The sequence below is a fragment of the Oryctolagus cuniculus genome, chromosome 8 (genome assembly GCF_051225735.1).
Source record: "Oryctolagus cuniculus isolate XC-2025 breed Fujian yellow rabbit chromosome 8, ASM5122573v1, whole genome shotgun sequence".
Taxonomy (NCBI): domain Eukaryota; kingdom Metazoa; phylum Chordata; class Mammalia; order Lagomorpha; family Leporidae; genus Oryctolagus; species Oryctolagus cuniculus.
Window position 1 is genome coordinate 115,074,347 of NC_142874.1, and position 17,487 is coordinate 115,091,833.

Genomic DNA, 17,487 nt, shown 5'->3' on the forward strand with positions numbered 1-17,487 from the left:
TATAGAGCTACAAATATTGTCTACAACCATTACAACCTACAAAAAGCTTGGCAAGTTTAAAAAAAAAATAAAAATGACCAGAAGTTAAAAACACGAAATTAAGTACAAGTAAATTTTTCTTATCTTTAATAAACTATAAATTAACTATTTAAGTGAAAATGTTAACAATTTCTTGCAGTATTTGTAACATGCTTAAAAGGAAAATAGATGACAAGATAGCACAACATGTGGGAAGAATGACTGGAAACATGAAAAGGCTCTTGCATACAAGAAGAGGTTTAATATTATTTGAAGATAGAAGGTAAAGATAACCATCCCAGGTGTTTAATAACTACTAATCTTTTTTAAAAGAGCTAACATTCACAAAAAGCTTCCAGGGGCCAGCAGTATGGCCATAGTAAGTAAAGCTGCAGCCTATGACACTGGCATCCCATGTGGACGGCAGTTCAAGTCTCAGCTACTCCACTTTCAATCCAGCTCCTAATGCACCTGGGAAAGCAGCAGAGGATAGCCCAAGGGTGTAGCCCCTGCACCCATGTGGAAAACCCGAAAGAAACTCCTGGCTCCTGGCTTCCATCTGGCCAATCCATGGCTATTGCAGCCATTCCGGGAGTAAACCAGAAGATGGAAGATTCTCTCTCGCTCGCTCTCTCTCTCTCTCTGTGTAACTTTGCCTTTTAAATAAATAAAATAAATCCTTTAAAAAAGCTTCCAAATGTATTAATATAATAAGATAATGTTGAAGATAAAAAAGCATCCTTTAAAATACATATAAGAATTCAGGATCAAACATTTAGCCTAGTACATAAGACACCTGCATCCCACATTGCAGTGCCTAGGTTTGATTCCTGGCTCTAGTTCCTGACTCCAGTGCAGACCCAGGAGGCAATAGTGATCACTCAACTAACTGGGTTACTGACAGCTACATGGAAGATCTAGATTATGTTCACAGCTCCTGGCTCTGATCCACCAGTCCCAGGCCTTGCAGCCATTTGAGGAGTAACAGGAGAAGCAGTGAACGGGAGCGGTTCATTCTCTTTCTCTCTCTCTCTCTCTCTCTCTCTCTCTCTCTCTCTCTCCATATGCCTCTCACATAAATAATTTGTTAAAAAAAATCTAAATTCAGAGATCTTCCTTACCTGGAGCCCCCTCCTGGCTGCTGTGGCAAGAGGTTTCTGACTTAAATAAATTCTGCTTTGCTCATTGCCTTGTGCACGTGGAAATTCTTCTACATGAGACAAGAACTGAGGTCGTCCTCCTTCATTGTCATTTTCTGCTTATCAGCTTGGCACCATGACTCAGATATAACTCCAACATGACTCAGATCCAGTTTGAATTCGACTCCAGCCAGCACTGGGTCACCTTGCCAAATGCATGAGCAAGTGGATTGCTCTTGTTTCTGTTTCTTCTTCATAGTGTCCCTCTCTCTCAAGAACACCAAGTTCCTATCAGCTAGTTTAAAACACAGATGCCAGTTTTAGGATTCAGGGGTCAGGCTTGCTGACTAGGCTGGAGCAATCTCCTGGAGATAAGACTTCACACTTCTTTCTCACCTCTGGGCATGTTGGTCCTGTCCAGCTCAGTTGCCTGTCATAGGGATTGGCCCATAGCATGAGACTGGAAGGAGGTCTTAGAGTCATTGAAGAAAAAAACTGACAAATTGATCTCCAAAGAAAGAAGAGAATGCAGTTTTCAGCTTGATACCCTAACGGGCTGACAGAGTCTGGTGTCCAGTCAAGGAGCCTTTGAGAAACACCAGAGTGCAGCCCTGGCCTACCCTAAAACTATTTTGCTACTACTCTAAGATCTCCTTCTAGTCTTGTGGCTACGGGTCAAACCCCACGACAGGAAACTGAGCTGGACAGAACCAACATTCTCAGAGGTGAGGCGGGAAGCATGAAGGCTGGAAGCTCTAATGTTAGTGAGGACTCCAAAAGAGCAGCTAATGAGCAGGTAACACCCACATGGGCTTGTTAGATGCTGGGGTGAAGCCAAGAGACTTTCAGAAAACACCAGGGTATGCCCCTGCCAAAATTCCTCATCATCTCAGCGCCATTTCCCATCGTTGATGAAAGGCTGATCCATATGAGAGAGAGAAGCCATAAGAGTTTTAGCTCCAGGGAACCATAGTTAGAAAGCCTAACCCCTAAGTCTTAAAACTGGAAGTCACACTAACTGCTTTTAACTGGCTGGCACCCAGCTATTACACAGGTATGAGAAACGAAGCAACAGCTAGAGGATTCCCCCCCTTTCTCTCTCTCTACCTCTCCCTCACTCCCTCCTTCTCTGTCACTCTGCCTTTCAAATAAATTTTTAAAAATTTATGTATGTATATGTATCACTAAGTTTATATTGCAGAAGATTTAAATTTTATAAGCTAAAATTCCACACTAAGGCACTTAAAAAATTAAACCCAGTATAAGTAGAAAGAAATAATAAAAATGGGTAGAACTAAATGAAATAAAAAGAAGAAAAAACAATATAGAATTATTAAATGCCAAAATGTTGGATTCTTGAAAAGAATATTAAAACTGAAAATTCAATTAAGAAATATTAATATAAAGAATGGAAAAAGGTGTGGTCCCCGGGGTCTCGGGAAAAACAGATACTCGGACGCTGTTTCTCAGGCTTCAGTAGGCTTTATTTAAACAGGATAGAAAGAGAAACCCTTGAGCAAGGGGAGCTCCGAAAGAAAGGGGAAGCTCCCGTTACTATTCCATGAACGGCTTATATAGTATAACATTGCAGAAGCATGTAATGCAAGCTTAGTCCATGCTACAGTCCATGCGGCGGTGCTCCAATCGGATGCTTGATCACGCACAGTCCATGCACTCCTTGTCCAATCATAAAGGTGATCACGTGTCTTCATCCAATCGAGCTCCTGGTCATGTAGCAGGCGGCTCGGACGCCAGCAGAAAGCTTATCGTTGCTCCACCTGGTGTTTTCTCAACTCTTGGTCAGTGGGAAAAGAAGTATGGGAAGTCCCAAGGCCATAGTTGCAGACTCAACCCTGGGGTTATGGAAAGGTCCCGATATCACAGCTCAACAGAAACCATAAACATCCACACAGCAGTAACTACTGCAAACGGTCAGCAAGCTAAGCCTTAGCATGTGGGCCCATGGCCGGCTCATGGGTCCCCACAAAAAGGAATATAATACAGATTTTATATGTATTAAAATGATAGCAAGACATTGTGAATGATTTTACCTACATATTTGATAGTTATTTTATTAGATGAAATGAACAAATACTTTGAAAGATACAAACTACAAAAGCTTACTATGAAGGAGGGAAGGGAAGAGGAGAGGGGATTGGGGGAGAAAATGGAAGGGAAGAGAATAGGAGGAGAGAAAGAGAAGGGGGGTGAAGAGAGAAAGCAAGGGGAGAGAGAGCCTGAATTTTCTGTTTAAAAAAAAAATGGTTTTGTAGTTCTCAGCCTTCTCACAAGAAAACTCCAAATATATGTTTCACTAGTGTAAGCTTCCAATTAAGGAAGAAACAATATCAACCCTACACAAACATTTCCAGAAAGTAGAAGAGCAGGTAAAACTTCCCAAATCATTTTTGATACCAGAATTATTTGAGACAAAACCAAAAACAAACAAACAAACAAAAAAAAAGACATTTCAAGAAAAGAATGAAGACCAAAAACACTTCATTAAAAATGAGGTAAAAATTCCCAACTAAGAACATTCAAGACAAAGTCCCGAGAACTTCCAAGATGGAGGAGTAGGGAGGGAGCTCACTGCTCTGATCTAGGAGAAGATAGCATAAAAAGTGGAGAGAGTGCAGCAGTCTCAGAGAAGAGTTAGGGAGAAAATGGCAGAGGAAACTATGCAAATTAGAGGGACACACTGGACCTGTGTGGAGGGCATGGATGCCTATAACTCAGGACCACAGCAGCCAAGAGCCTATGCCTTAGTATTGGAGAGTGAGGTGAGACCAGAGTGCAGCAGGCCAAGCCACTGGCAATAAAGCTTCAGGAAGAACCTAGAGGGAACCCAGCTTGGAGCCCCCTGGGGGACAGTGTACCTGCAAAACTAGAGGAGAGGAAAAAAAGAGGGACACGTTTCTCTCTCCCAATCACCTTACAATGGCATTCTGTAACAAGTGATAGAGCAGGCACCATTGTGCACATAGGTAACAGCTTCACCAGCTCATGTCCATGCCCAGCAACCAGCCAAGTGGAGATTCCTGACTCTGGTGGGGACAACTAACAGGGGGATGGGTGCTCATGACTATGGGAGGTTTGTGTGCCAAGACTCTGAAAAAAACTGAGGCTGTGTGGGAGGACTCACAGTGTGGGACTTTGGCAGTCACTGTGTTTGAGACTCCACATAGTCAGGGCTTCCTGGTTACCTGGTTACATTGCTAAGAAATCTGGGCTTACACTGAGGACTGCAGAGATCCTTTGTGTGATCCTTGGGGCAGAGCAGATGAATATTATACCCACTGGGGCTAACAACCAGGCACTGCTTTCCTTTGAGGAGAGGCGATCACCTGGATGGAATAAACCTTCCTTCTGACAAAAAAAAAAAAAAAAAGGAGATTTACTTTGCCAAACTTGGATGTGTCACATTAGACACACTCTTCACCCTGGAAATCCAAAAAGAGATCCCTGGCCCACCCACCACATGCTTTAGATATTCACTAAAAGCAGAAACTCCACTTATCTACAGAGGAATAGCACAAAGACAAAAGCCACCACAGAGAGAAAGCAAAGAAGAAATCAATGAATATCTCCACAAACCCCAAATAACAAACACACCAATTCAAGAAACAAGAATAAGGAAGACAACATGACGCCCCAAAAGGAACACAACATTTCAATACTAGATTGTGATGATGAGACTGAAGAAATGTAAGAAATTGAATTAAAAAAATTGATCATAAGATTGTAAAAGTAATCAGAAGCAAATGCATGAATTACTGAAATCCGTACAGCACATACAACAAAATTTCTCTCATGAAATTGAGATATTACAAAGAAATCAAAATGAAATGAAGAATTCAACAGAACAAATAAAAAATGCAGTGGAAACCTTAACATAACAATCAGTGAGGCAGAGGAAAGAATATCCAACTTAGAAGACAAAGTAAACGAAATTATAAGTCAGACCAAACACAAGAAGAGGAAATTAGAAAACTACAAAACACTGCTGGGAATCTACAAGATACTATCAAATGACCCAACATATGGGTTCTATGAGTTCCTGAAGGTGTGGAAAGAGAAAGAATTAGGGTTTTTTAGTGAAATAATAACAGAAAACTTCCCTAATTTGGAGAAAGAAATAGACATCCTAGTACAGGAAGCACAAAGAACTCCAAATTGACATGACCAGAAAAGATCCTCACCACTACACATTGTGGTCAAACTCACCACAGTAAAGCATAAAGAAAAGATTCTAAAATGTGTATGAGAGAAATGACAGATTACTTTCAGAGGATCTCCAGTCTGACTCACAACAGACTTCTCATCAGAAACCCTACAGACTAGGAGAGAATGGTGAGATATATTCCAAGTTTTAAGAGAAAATAACTGCCAACCCAGAATATTATACCCTACAAAGTTCTTATTTATGAATGAAGGTGAAATAAAGACATTCCAAAACAAACAAAAATTGAAAGAATTTTTCACCACCCATCCAGCCTTACAAAGATGCTTAAAGTTGTTCTGCATACAGAAACACAGAAATATGGTCATCACTATGAAAGAAGGTAAAGGAAGAAAATCTCCCAGTAAAAGTTCAAAGGAAATTCAAAGTAAAAAGTTGGAATATTTTTGAAAAATGGCAGGGCAAAGTTGTTACTTATCAATAGTCATCTTGAATTTAAATGGCCACAACCCTCCAGTTAAAAGATACAGATTGGACAAATGTATTAAAAGCCAAAACACATCTTTTTGCTGCCCATAAGAAACACATTTGAGCAACAAAGATGCATGCAGACTGAAAGTGAAAGGATGGAAAAAGATATTCCATTCCAACAGAAACAAAAATAGAGCTGGTGTAGCCATCCTATTACCAGACAAAATAGAATTTAACACAAAAACTGATAAAAGAGACAGAGAAGGGCACCAAATAATGATTAAGGGATCAATTCAACAGGAAGACGCAACTATCATAATTTAAAAAACATCTTATATAGTCATCTAATTACGGGGCACCTGGCTATTTAAAAGAAATGTTAAAGGATCTAAAGGGATACATAGACTCCAATACAATAGCAATGGGGAACTTCAATACCCCACTTTCAGCAATGGGCAGATCAACCAGACAGAAAATCAGCAAGGAAACAGAGATTTAATCGACACTATAGACCAAATGGACCTAACATGTATCTACAGAACTTTTCATCCTACAGTTGCAGAATATGCAATCTTCTCACTAGTGCATGGAACTTTCTCTAGGATTACCACATACTAGGCCATAAAGCAAGTCTCAGCAAATTCAAAAAAATCAAAATAATACCATGTATCTTCTCAGACCACAATGGAATGAAGCTGGAAATTGGCAACTCAGGAATCTCTATAATATGTGCAAACACATGGACACTGAACAACATGCTCCTGAATGAAGAATGGGTCATAGAAGAAATCAAAGGAGAAATCAAAAAATTTCTGGAAACAAATGAGGATGACAATACAAAATATCAAAAGTTATAGAATATAGCAAAAGCAGTGTTAAGAGGAAAGTTTATAGCAATTGGTGCCTATATCAAGAAAATGGAGGGGGCCAGTGCTGTGGCACAGCAGGTTAACGCCCTGGCCTAAAGCACCAGCATCCCATATGGGCGCCGGTTTGAGACCCGGCTACTCCACTTCTAATCCAGCTCTCTGCTGTGGACTGGGATAGCAGTGAAAGATGGCCCAAATCCTTGGACCCTTGCACTAAGTGGGAGACATGGAAGAAGCTCCTGGCTCCTGGCTTTGGATCGGTGCATCTCCATCCATTGCAGCCAATTAGAGAGTGAACCAGTGGATAGAAGACCTCTCTCTCTCTCTCTCTCTTTCTGTGTGTGTGTATGTGCGTGTGTATGTAAAACTCTTACTTTCAAATAAATAAATAAATCTTTTTTTTAAAAAAAAGGAAAATGGAAAGATACCAAATAAATGAGCTATCAATCCAACTCAAGGATCTAGAAAAACAACAGCAAAACAAACCCAAAACTAGTAGAAGAAAATAAATAATTATAATTAGAGAAGAAATCAACAAAACAAAATTGAATTAAAAAAGTACAAAAGATCAGCAAAACAAAGAGTTGGTTTTTTGAAAAAATAAACCAAATTGACACCATTGGCCCAACTACCCCAAAAAAGGAGAGAAGATCCAAGTTAATAAAATTAGAGATGAAAAGGGAAATGTTACAACAGATGCCACAGAAATAGAGTTATCAGAAATTACAACAAAGAGCTTTATGCCAACAAACTGGGAAACCTAGAAGATATGGATAGATTCCTGGACACATATAACCTACCTAAATAGAGCCATGAAGACATGGAAAACCTAAACAGACCCATAACCAAGATGGAAATTGAATCAGTAATAAAGACTCTCCCAACAAAGAAAAGCCCAGGACTGGAAAGCTTCACTGTTGAATTCTACCAGACATTTAAAGAATAACTAACACCAATTCTTCTCAACTTATTCAAAACAATTGAGAGGGAGGGAATCCTCCCAAATTCTTTCTGTGAAGCCAGCATCACCTTAATTCTTAAACCTGAAAAAGATGCAACAGAGAAAGAGAATGACAGACCAATTTCCCTGATGAACACAGACACAAAAATCCTCAACAAAATTTTAGTCAGTCAAATCCAACAACACAACCAGGGATTTATCTGAGGTATGCAGGGATAGTTCAACATTTGCAAATCAATCAATGTGATACATCACAATAACTGCAGAACAAAAATCATATGATAACCTGAATAGATGTAGAGAAGGCATTGATAAAATACAACACCAGTGCATGATGAAAACCCTAAGCAAATTGGATATAGAAGGAGCATTCATCAACACAATCAAGGAAGTTTATGAAAAAAACCACGGACAGTGTCCTATTGAATGGGGAAAAGTTGGAAGCATTACCACTGAGATCCACTACCAAACAAGGATACCCACTCTCAACAATGCTATTCAATATAGTCCTGGAAGTTTTAGCCAGAGCCATTAGGCAAGAAAAAGAAATCAAAGGGATACAAATTGGTAAGGAGGATGTCAAGCTATCCCTAGTTGCAGATAACATGATATATACAACTACAAAACATTAAAGAAATTAATAGAAGAAGATACAAAAAACTGGAAAAACCTTCCATGTTCATAGATTGGAAAAATGAATATAATCAAAATGTCCATTCTACCAAAACAATTTATAGAATCAAAGAGATACCAATCATAATACCAAAGATATTCTTCTCAGATATAGATAAAATGATGCTGAAATTCATATGGAAAACATAGCAGACCTCAAATATCTAAATCAATCTTATACCACAAAAACAAAGCCAGAGGCATCACAATACCAGATTTGAAGACATACTATGACTGTATTCCTAAAGCAGTACCTATGAAATTTGTATTTCTTAAATAAAAAGCCTTCTTTAAAGAAAGACATACTACAAGGCAGTTATAATCAAAACAGCCTGATATTGGTACAAAAATGAATGGATGAGGGGCGGAGCCAAGATGGCGGAATAGTGAGGGCGCGCACCGATAGTCCGGGAAAATTTAGTTTAATAAAAGGGGAGTTACGGTAGCCGCAGAAAATAGAACCAAAAAAATTGCAGGGGAAACCCTTCTGGATGGAGCAGGCGTGAATCGGAGGACCTACTGGGAGAACAAGGTCGCCCACCACGCGGAAGCCAAGTCGCGGGACCCAGCCGCAGAAGCCCCAGGGTCCCCAGTGCTCCAAGGGGAGTGCATGCCACACAGACAACAGCGGGGAGACTTGGGACGCTCAGGGCTCCGAGTCCACACATCGGCGCTGGAAGGGGAGGTGAGCTCAATAACCCGAGACATTGGTGGGGAAACGGGGGTCAGAATCTAGAGGGGGGCTGGAAAGTGCAGCAAACTCACTACCGGAAAGAAGGAAAAAAAAAAGCTTCCGGGTTTCTCTTCCCCCTAACCTTGCAAAGGTTACAAGGCTGCAAGGCTTGAAGACATTCCCAAGAGACAAAGAGCAGGCCTCCTCTTTGGATTTACATATCAATGGGGGAGAGTTAAGGAACTGAGTCACTACAATTCAGTAGCCTAGGCAACCCAGTGGGAGTCCAGAGGAGCCAAAGACTGGAAGCTAAATACCATCAATTCTGCACAGCCCTGCCCTGCAGTGTTACTTACCCCCTGAATAAATAAAATAAATAAATAAATAAAAAGAGAGAGATTTACCACGCATAACCTGAGGGTGTCACCTTTGCACACCCTTAACGAGGAAGAACCAGGCAGAGCTCTCAGGCCGCACCCATCTCAAGCCTCCAAGGCTCCTCCAACAGCAGGCAGTCCACTTAACACGGACACAGTATAAAAAAAGAAAAAAGAAAAAAAAAAGCACAGTGACGCAAGAAGAATTAACTATGCCGAGTAACAAACACAGAAATAGAGGGAGCAAGATCAACGATGACACTATGATGCCTCCAAATAAGCAAAACACCCCAAGCCAAGAGTATGAAGATGATGAGATAGAAGAAATGCAAGATACAGATTTCAAAAAATTTATGATAAGAACATTTAGAAGTTTTCAAAAGCAAATCCTTGAACTACAGAAATCCTTAATGGACAAGATTGAAAATCTCTCTCGTGAAAATGAAATTTTAAGGAAGAGTCAAAATGAAACTCAGAAACTAGTAGAACAGGAAAGTGTAATAGTGAAGAGAAATCAAAATGAAATGAAGAGCTCAATAGATCAAATGACAAACACATTAGAAAGCCTTAAAAACAGAATGGGTGAAGCAGAAGAGAGAATATCGGACTTAGAAGATAGAGCACAGGAAAACATACAGTCAAACCAAAGAAAAGAAGAGGAAATTAGAAACCTAAAAAATATTGTTGGGAATCTACAGGATACTATTAAAAACACAACATTCGAGTTCTAGGAGTTCCTGAAGGCATGGAGAGAGAGAAAGGATTGGAAGGCCTTTTTAGTGAGATACTAGCAGAGAACTTTCCAGGTTTGGAGAAGGACAGAGATATCCTAGTACAGGAAGCTCATAGAACCCCCAATAAACATGACCAAAAGAGATCCTCACCACGACACGTGGTAATTAAACTTACCACAGTGAAACATAAAGAAAAGATCCTAAAATGTGCAAGAGAGAAACGTCAGATTACTCTCAGAGGATCTCCAATCAGACTCACAGCTGACTTCTCATCAGAAACCCTACAAGCTAGGAGGGAATGGCGAGACATAGCACAGGTGCTAAGAGAGAAAAATTGCCAGCCCAGAATATTATATCCTGCCAAGCTCTCATTTGTGAATGAAGGTGAAATAAAGACCTTTCATAGCAAACAGAAATTGAAAGAATTTGTGGCCACTCGTCCGGCCCTGCAAAAGATACTTAAAGATGTGCTACACTCAGAAACACAGAAACACGGCCATCAATATGAAAGAAGGGAAAGGAAGAACACCTACCAGTAAAAGAGCATGGGAAGCTCAAAGCATATACTAGAAAATATTTCCGGGAAAATGGCAGGGCAAAGTCACTACGTATCAATTGTCACATTGAACATTAATGGTCTGAATTCTTCAGTTAAAAGACACCGTTTGGCTGACTGGCTCACAGAACACAACCCAACTATTTGTTGCCTACAAGAAACACATCTCTCTAACAAAGAGGCATGCAGACTGAAAGTGAAAGGTTGGAAAAAGATATTCCATGCCAACAGAAACCAAAAAAAAGCAGGTGTAGCCATATTAATATCAGACAAAATAAACTTTAATACAAAAACTGTTAAGAGAGACAAAGAGGGACACTATATAATGATTAAGGGTTCAATTCAACAGGAAGATGTAACTATTATAAATGTATATGCACCTAATTACAGGGCACCGGTCTATTTAAAAGATATGTTAAGGGACTTAAAGGGAGATTTAGATTCCAATACAATAGTACTGGGGGACTTCAATACTCCACTCTCAGAAATAGACAGATCATCCGGACAGAAGATCAACAAGGAAACAGCAGATTTAATTGACACTATTGCCCAAATGGATCTAACAGATATCTACAGAACTTTCAACCCTACATCTACAGACTTCACATTCTTCTCAGCAGCGCATGGAACCTTCTCTAGGATTGATCACATACTAGGCCATAAAGCAAGTCTCAGCAAATTTAAAAGAATTAGAATCATACCATGCAGCTTCTCAGACCACAGAGGGATGAAGCTGGAAATTAGCAACTCAGGAAACCCCAGAAAGTATGCAAACACATGGAGACTGAACAACATGCTCCTGAATGAACACTGGGTCATTCAAGAAATCAAAAGAGAAATCAAAAACTTTCTGGAAGTAAATGAAGACAACAACACAACATATCAAAACTTATGGGATACAGCAAAAGCAGTATTGAGAGGCAAATTTATAGCAATAGGTGCCTATATCAAGAAATTGGAAAGGTACCAAATAAATGAGCTTTCAGCGCACCTCAAGGACCTAGAAAAACTGCAGCAAACCAGACCCAAATCTAGTAGGAGAAGAGAAATAATTAAAACCAGAGAAGAAATTAACAGGATTGAATCCAAAAAAACATTACAAAAAATCAGCCAAGCGAGAAGCTGGTTTTTTGAAAAAATAAACAAAATTGACACCCCATTGGCCCAACTAACTAAAAAAAGAAGAGAAAAGACCCAAATCAATAAAATCAGAGATGAAAAAGGAAACGTAACAACAGACACCACAGAAATAAAAAGAATCATCAAAATTACTACAAGGACTTGTATGCCAGCAAACAGGAAAACCTATCAGAAATGGATAGATTCCTAGACACATGCAACCTACCTAAATTGAACCAGGAAGACATCGAAAACCTAAATAGACCCATAACTGAAACAGAAATTGAAACAGTAATAAAGGCCCTCCCAACAAAGAAAAGCCCAGGACCAGATGGATTCACTGCTGAATTCTACCAGACATTTAAAGAAGAACTAATCCCATTTCTTCTCAAACTATTCAGAACAATCGAAGAAGAGGGAATCCTCCCAAATTCTTTCTATGAAGCCAGCATCACCTTAATCCCTAAGCCAGAGAAAGATGCAGCACTGAAAGAGAATTACAGACCAATATCCCTGATGAACATAGATGCAAAAATCCTCAATAAAATTCTGGCCAATAGAATACAACAACACATCAGGAAAATCATCCACCCAGACCAAGTGGGATTCATCCCTGGTATGCAGGGATGGTTCAACATTCGCAAATCAATCAATGTGATTCACCACATTAACAGACTGCAGAAGAAAAACCATATGGTTATCTCAATTGATGCAGAGAAAGCATTTGATAAAATTCAACACCCTTTCATGATGAAAACTCTAAGCAAATTGGGTATAGAAGGAACATTCCTCAATATAATCAAAGCAATTTATAAAAAACCCACAGCCAGCATCCTATTGAATGGGGAAAAGTTGGAAGCATTTCCACTGAAATCTGGCACCAGGCAGGGATGCCCACTCTTACCACTGCTATTTAAGAATCAACATCATTAAAATGTCCCTTCTCCCAAAAGCAATTTATAGATTCAATGCAATCCCAATCAAGATACCAAAGACATTCTTCGCAGATCTAGAAAAAATGATGCTGAAATTCATATGGAGGCACAAGAGACCTCGAATAGCGAAAGCAATCTTGTACAACAAAAACAAAGCCAGAGGCATCACAATACCAGACTTCAGGACATACTACAGGGCAGTTGTAATCAAAACAGCATGGTACTGGTACAGAAACAGATGGATAGACCAATGGAACAGAATTGAAACACCAGAAATCAATCCAAACATCTACAGCCAACTCATATTTGATCAAGGATCTAAAACTAATTCCTGGAGCAAGGACAGTCTATTCAATAAATGATGCTGGGAAAACTGGATTTCCACGTGCAGAAGCATGAAGCAAGACCCCTACCTTACACCTTACACAAAAATTCACTCAACATGGATTAAAGACCTAAATCTACGACCTGACACCATTAAGTTATTAGAGAACATTGGAGAAACCCTTCAAGATATTGGCACAGGCAAAGAATTTCTGGAAAAGACCCAGGAGGCACAGGCAGTCAAAGCCAAAATCAACTATTGGGATTGCATCAAATTGAGAAGTTTCTGTACTGCAAAAGAAACAGTCAGGAGAGTGAAGAGACAACCAACAGAATGGGAAAAAATATTTGCAAACTATGCAACAGATAAAGGGTTAATAACCAGAATCTACAAAGAGATCAAGAAACTCCACAAAAACAAAACCAACAACCCACTTAAGAGATGGGCCAAGGACTTCAATAGACATTTTTCAAAAGAGGAAATCCAAATGGCCAACAGGCACATGAAAAAATGTTCAAGGTCACTAGCAATCAGGGAAATGCAAATCAAAACAACAATGAGGTTTCACCTCATCCCGGTTAGAATGGCTCACATGCAGAAATCTACCAACAACAGATGCTGGCGAGGATGTGGGGAAAAAGGGACACTAACCCACTGTTGGTGGGAATGCAAACTGGTCAAGCCACTATGGAAATCAGTCTGGAGATTCCTCAGAAACCTGAATATAACCCTACCGTTCGACCCAGTCATCCCACTCCTTGGAATTTACCCAAAGGATTTTAAGTTGGTAAAGAAAAAAGCGGTCTGCACCCTAATGTTTATTGCAGCTCAATTCACAATAGCCAAGACCTGGAACCAACCTAAATGCCCATCAATGGTAGACTGGATAAAGAAATTATGGGATATGTATTCTTTAGAATACTATACCGCAGTAAGAAACAATGAAATCCAGTCATTTGCAACAAAATGGAGGAATCTGGAACACATCATGCTGAGTGAAGTAAGCCAGTCCCAAAGGGACAAATACCATATGTTCTCCCTGATCGGTGACAACTGACTGAACACAAAAAAGGAAACCTCCTGAAGTGAAATGGACATTATGAGAAATGGTGACTTGATCAGCATAGCCCTGACTGCTAATGGACAACTTAATACATTATCCCTCATAGTATTTTTTTTTTGTCTGTTCTACTTAATATGACTGGTTTAATTCTGTAATTATCACACAGTTATTCTTAAGTGTTGAAAATTAACTGAAATGTGATCCCTGTTAGACATGAGAGTGGGAATAAGAGAGGGAAGAGATGTATAATTTGGGGCATGCTCGGGCTGACTTGCCCCAATTGGTAGAGTTGGAAACATACCAGGGGATTCCAATTCAATCCCATCAAGGTGGCATGTGCCAATGCCATCTCACTATTCCAAGTGATCAATTTCAGTTCACAGTTGATCATAATGAAAGGACTGAGAGTCAAAGGGAGCACATGAACAGGTCTAGTATCTGCTAACACTAACCAATAGAATAAATAAAGGGGAGAGTGATCCAACATGGGAAGTGAGATACTCAGCAGACTCATAGAATGGCGGATGTCCTAAATAGCACTCTGGCCTCAGAATCAGCCCTAAAGGCACTCGGATCTGGCTGAAAAGCCCATGAGAGTATTTCAGGCATGGAAAGCCAAGACACTCTGGCAAAAAGATCTCTGTGAGTGAGATCCCAGTGGAAAGAACAGGTCTTCAAAGAGGGAGGTGCCTTTCTCTGAAGGGAGGAGAGAACCTCCACTTTGACTATGAGCTTGTCTAAACAAGATAAGAGTCGGAGAACTCAAGGGGCTTCCATAGCCTTGGAAACTCATGACTGGTGCATAGGGAGATTACTGATGCCATAAACAGGAGTGTCAATTTGTAAAGTCAACAACAGTAGTCACTGTGCACTTACTCCTCATGTAGGATCTCTGTCCTTAATGTGCTGTACACTGAGGCTTAATGCTATAACGAGTACTCAAACAGTATATTTCACTTTGTGTTTCTATGGGGGTGCAAACGATTGAAATCTTTACTTAATGTACACTAAACTGATCTTCTGTTAAAAAAAAAAAAAAAAAGAAATTATCAATTCCCAACTTGACTCTCACTGGGATTAAACATGACAATAGGTCTGATCTGATTTCATCATCATTTAAAAAAAATCATCTATTATTTTTCACTTTATGTTTCTGTGTGGGAACAAACTGTTGAAATCCTTACTTAAGGTATACTAAGCTGATCTTCTGTATATTAAGATAATCGAAAATGAATCTTGATGTGAATGGAAGGGGAGAGGGAGTGGGAAAGGGGAGGGTTGTGGGTGGGAGGGACGGTATGGGGGGGAAAGCCATTGTAACCCATGAGTCGTACTTTGGAAATTTATATTCATTAAGTAAAAGATAAAAAAAAAAAAGAATGGATGGACCAATGGAATAGAATAGGAACTCCAGAAATCAATCTAAGCATCTATAACCAACTTATATTTAATCACTGGAACAAGAACAGTCTTTTCAACAAATGCTGTGGAGAAACTGGAAGTATGAAGCAAGTCCCCTACCTTACACCTAACATAAAAATCCACTCAAAATGGATTAAAGATCTAAATCTATGACCTGACACAATGAAATTATTAGAGAACATTGGGGAAACCCTGCAAGACATTGGTATAGGCAAAGAATTCTTAGAAAAGACCTCAGAAGCACAGGCACTCAAAGCCAAAATTAACAAATGGGATTACATCAAATTGAGAAGTTTCTGTACTACACAAGAAACACTCAGCAAAATAAAGTGGCAACTGACAGAATGGGAAAAATTATTTGTAAACTATGCAACTGATAAAGGATTACTTCACAAAAATAAACAAGCAACCCAGTTAAGAGATGGGCAAAGGACTTAAACAGACATTTTTCTTTTTTTCTTTTTTTTTTATTTTTTGACAGGCAGAGTGGAGAGTGAGAGAGAGAGACAGAGAGAAAGGTCTTCCTTTGCCGTTGGTTCACCCTCCAATGGCCGCCGCGGCCAGTGCGCTGCGGCCGGCACACTGCACTGATCCGATGGCAGGAGCCAGGAGCCAGGTGCTTTTCCTGGTCTCCCATGGGGTGCAGGGCCCAAGCACCTGGGCCATCCTCCACTGCACTCCCTGGCCACAGCAGAGAGCTGGCCTGGAAGAGGGGCAACCAGGACAGAATCCAGCGCCCCAACTGGGACTAGAACCCGGTGTGCCGGCGCCACTAGGCGGAGGATTAGCCTAGTGAGCCGCGGCGCCAGCCCTTAAACAGACATTTTTCAAAAGAGGAAATCCAAATGGCAAACAGACACATGAAAAAGATTTTCAGGATCACTAGCTGTCAGGGAAAGCAAACCAAAACCACAAAGAGGTTTCAACTCACCCCAATTAGAATGGCTTTCATACAGAAATCAACAAACAAATGCTGGCGAGGGTATGAGGGGAAAGGTACCCTAATCCACTGTTGTTGGGAATGTAAACTGGTAAAACCACCATGGAAAGCAGTATGGAGAACCTCAAAAATCTGAATATAGTCCTACCATATGACTCAGCCATCCCACTCCTGGGAATTTACCCAGGAGAAATGAAATCAATAAATAAAAGAGTTATCTGCACCCCCATGTTTATTACAGTTCAATTCACAATAGCTAAGACATGGAATCAACCTAAATGCCTGTCAACCAAAGACTGGAAAAGAAATTAAAGGATATGTACACCAGGGAATACTACACAATAGTAATTAAAAAAAAAAAAACGAAATCTGATCATTTGCAACAAAATGGGTGAATCTGGAAAACATTATATTTAGTGAAATAAGCCAGTCCCAAAGGGACAAATACTATACATTCTCCCTGATCTGTAAGAACTAATAGAGAACCTAAAATGAAATTTGTAGAAGTGATATTGACACTTCAAGAAGAGATAACTTGAGCTGCCTTTGTGCTGTCAAGGAACATTTTTTTATTTGTTTTTTTTTTTTTTCTTTTCTCTTCTTCATACTATATGTTGAACTCTTTACTTAACATAGAGTTAATCAAATGTGTATAAAGTCAATTGAGGATAGATCTCAGTAAAAAATAGAGTGGGAACAAGAGAGAGATGAGTAAGTTTGTAACTGTAAAGCTGTATAGTTCTGCATACATTCTTATGGACTTACTTCTAAGGGTACAGTTTAAAAACTTGTCAAGGGACCCCAAATCCCATTAAGCTGGTGGAAAAATGTTATCTTAAAGTGATAATATTAAGTGTTTAAGTGAACATATAGACAAGATTAAGTGTTAAAGTGATGATATAAATAGGATCAAGTGTCTGGTAATAATAGATAGAATTAAAAAAGAGAGAATGTTCCAACATGGAAAGCAGTCCACACAGTAGCCTCATAGAATGAAAATCACTTTAAGCAACACTCTGACCTCAGAATCAGC

General features: G+C 39.7%; 1 protein-coding gene across 2 annotated transcripts in view; it reads right to left on the minus strand.

The window, feature by feature from the left end:
- The window catches only part of CFAP299 (cilia and flagella associated protein 299), a 746,834-nt gene that overhangs the window by 671,284 nt on the left and 58,063 nt on the right, over positions 1–17,487 (minus strand). The gene's annotated exons all lie outside the window — the stretch shown is intronic.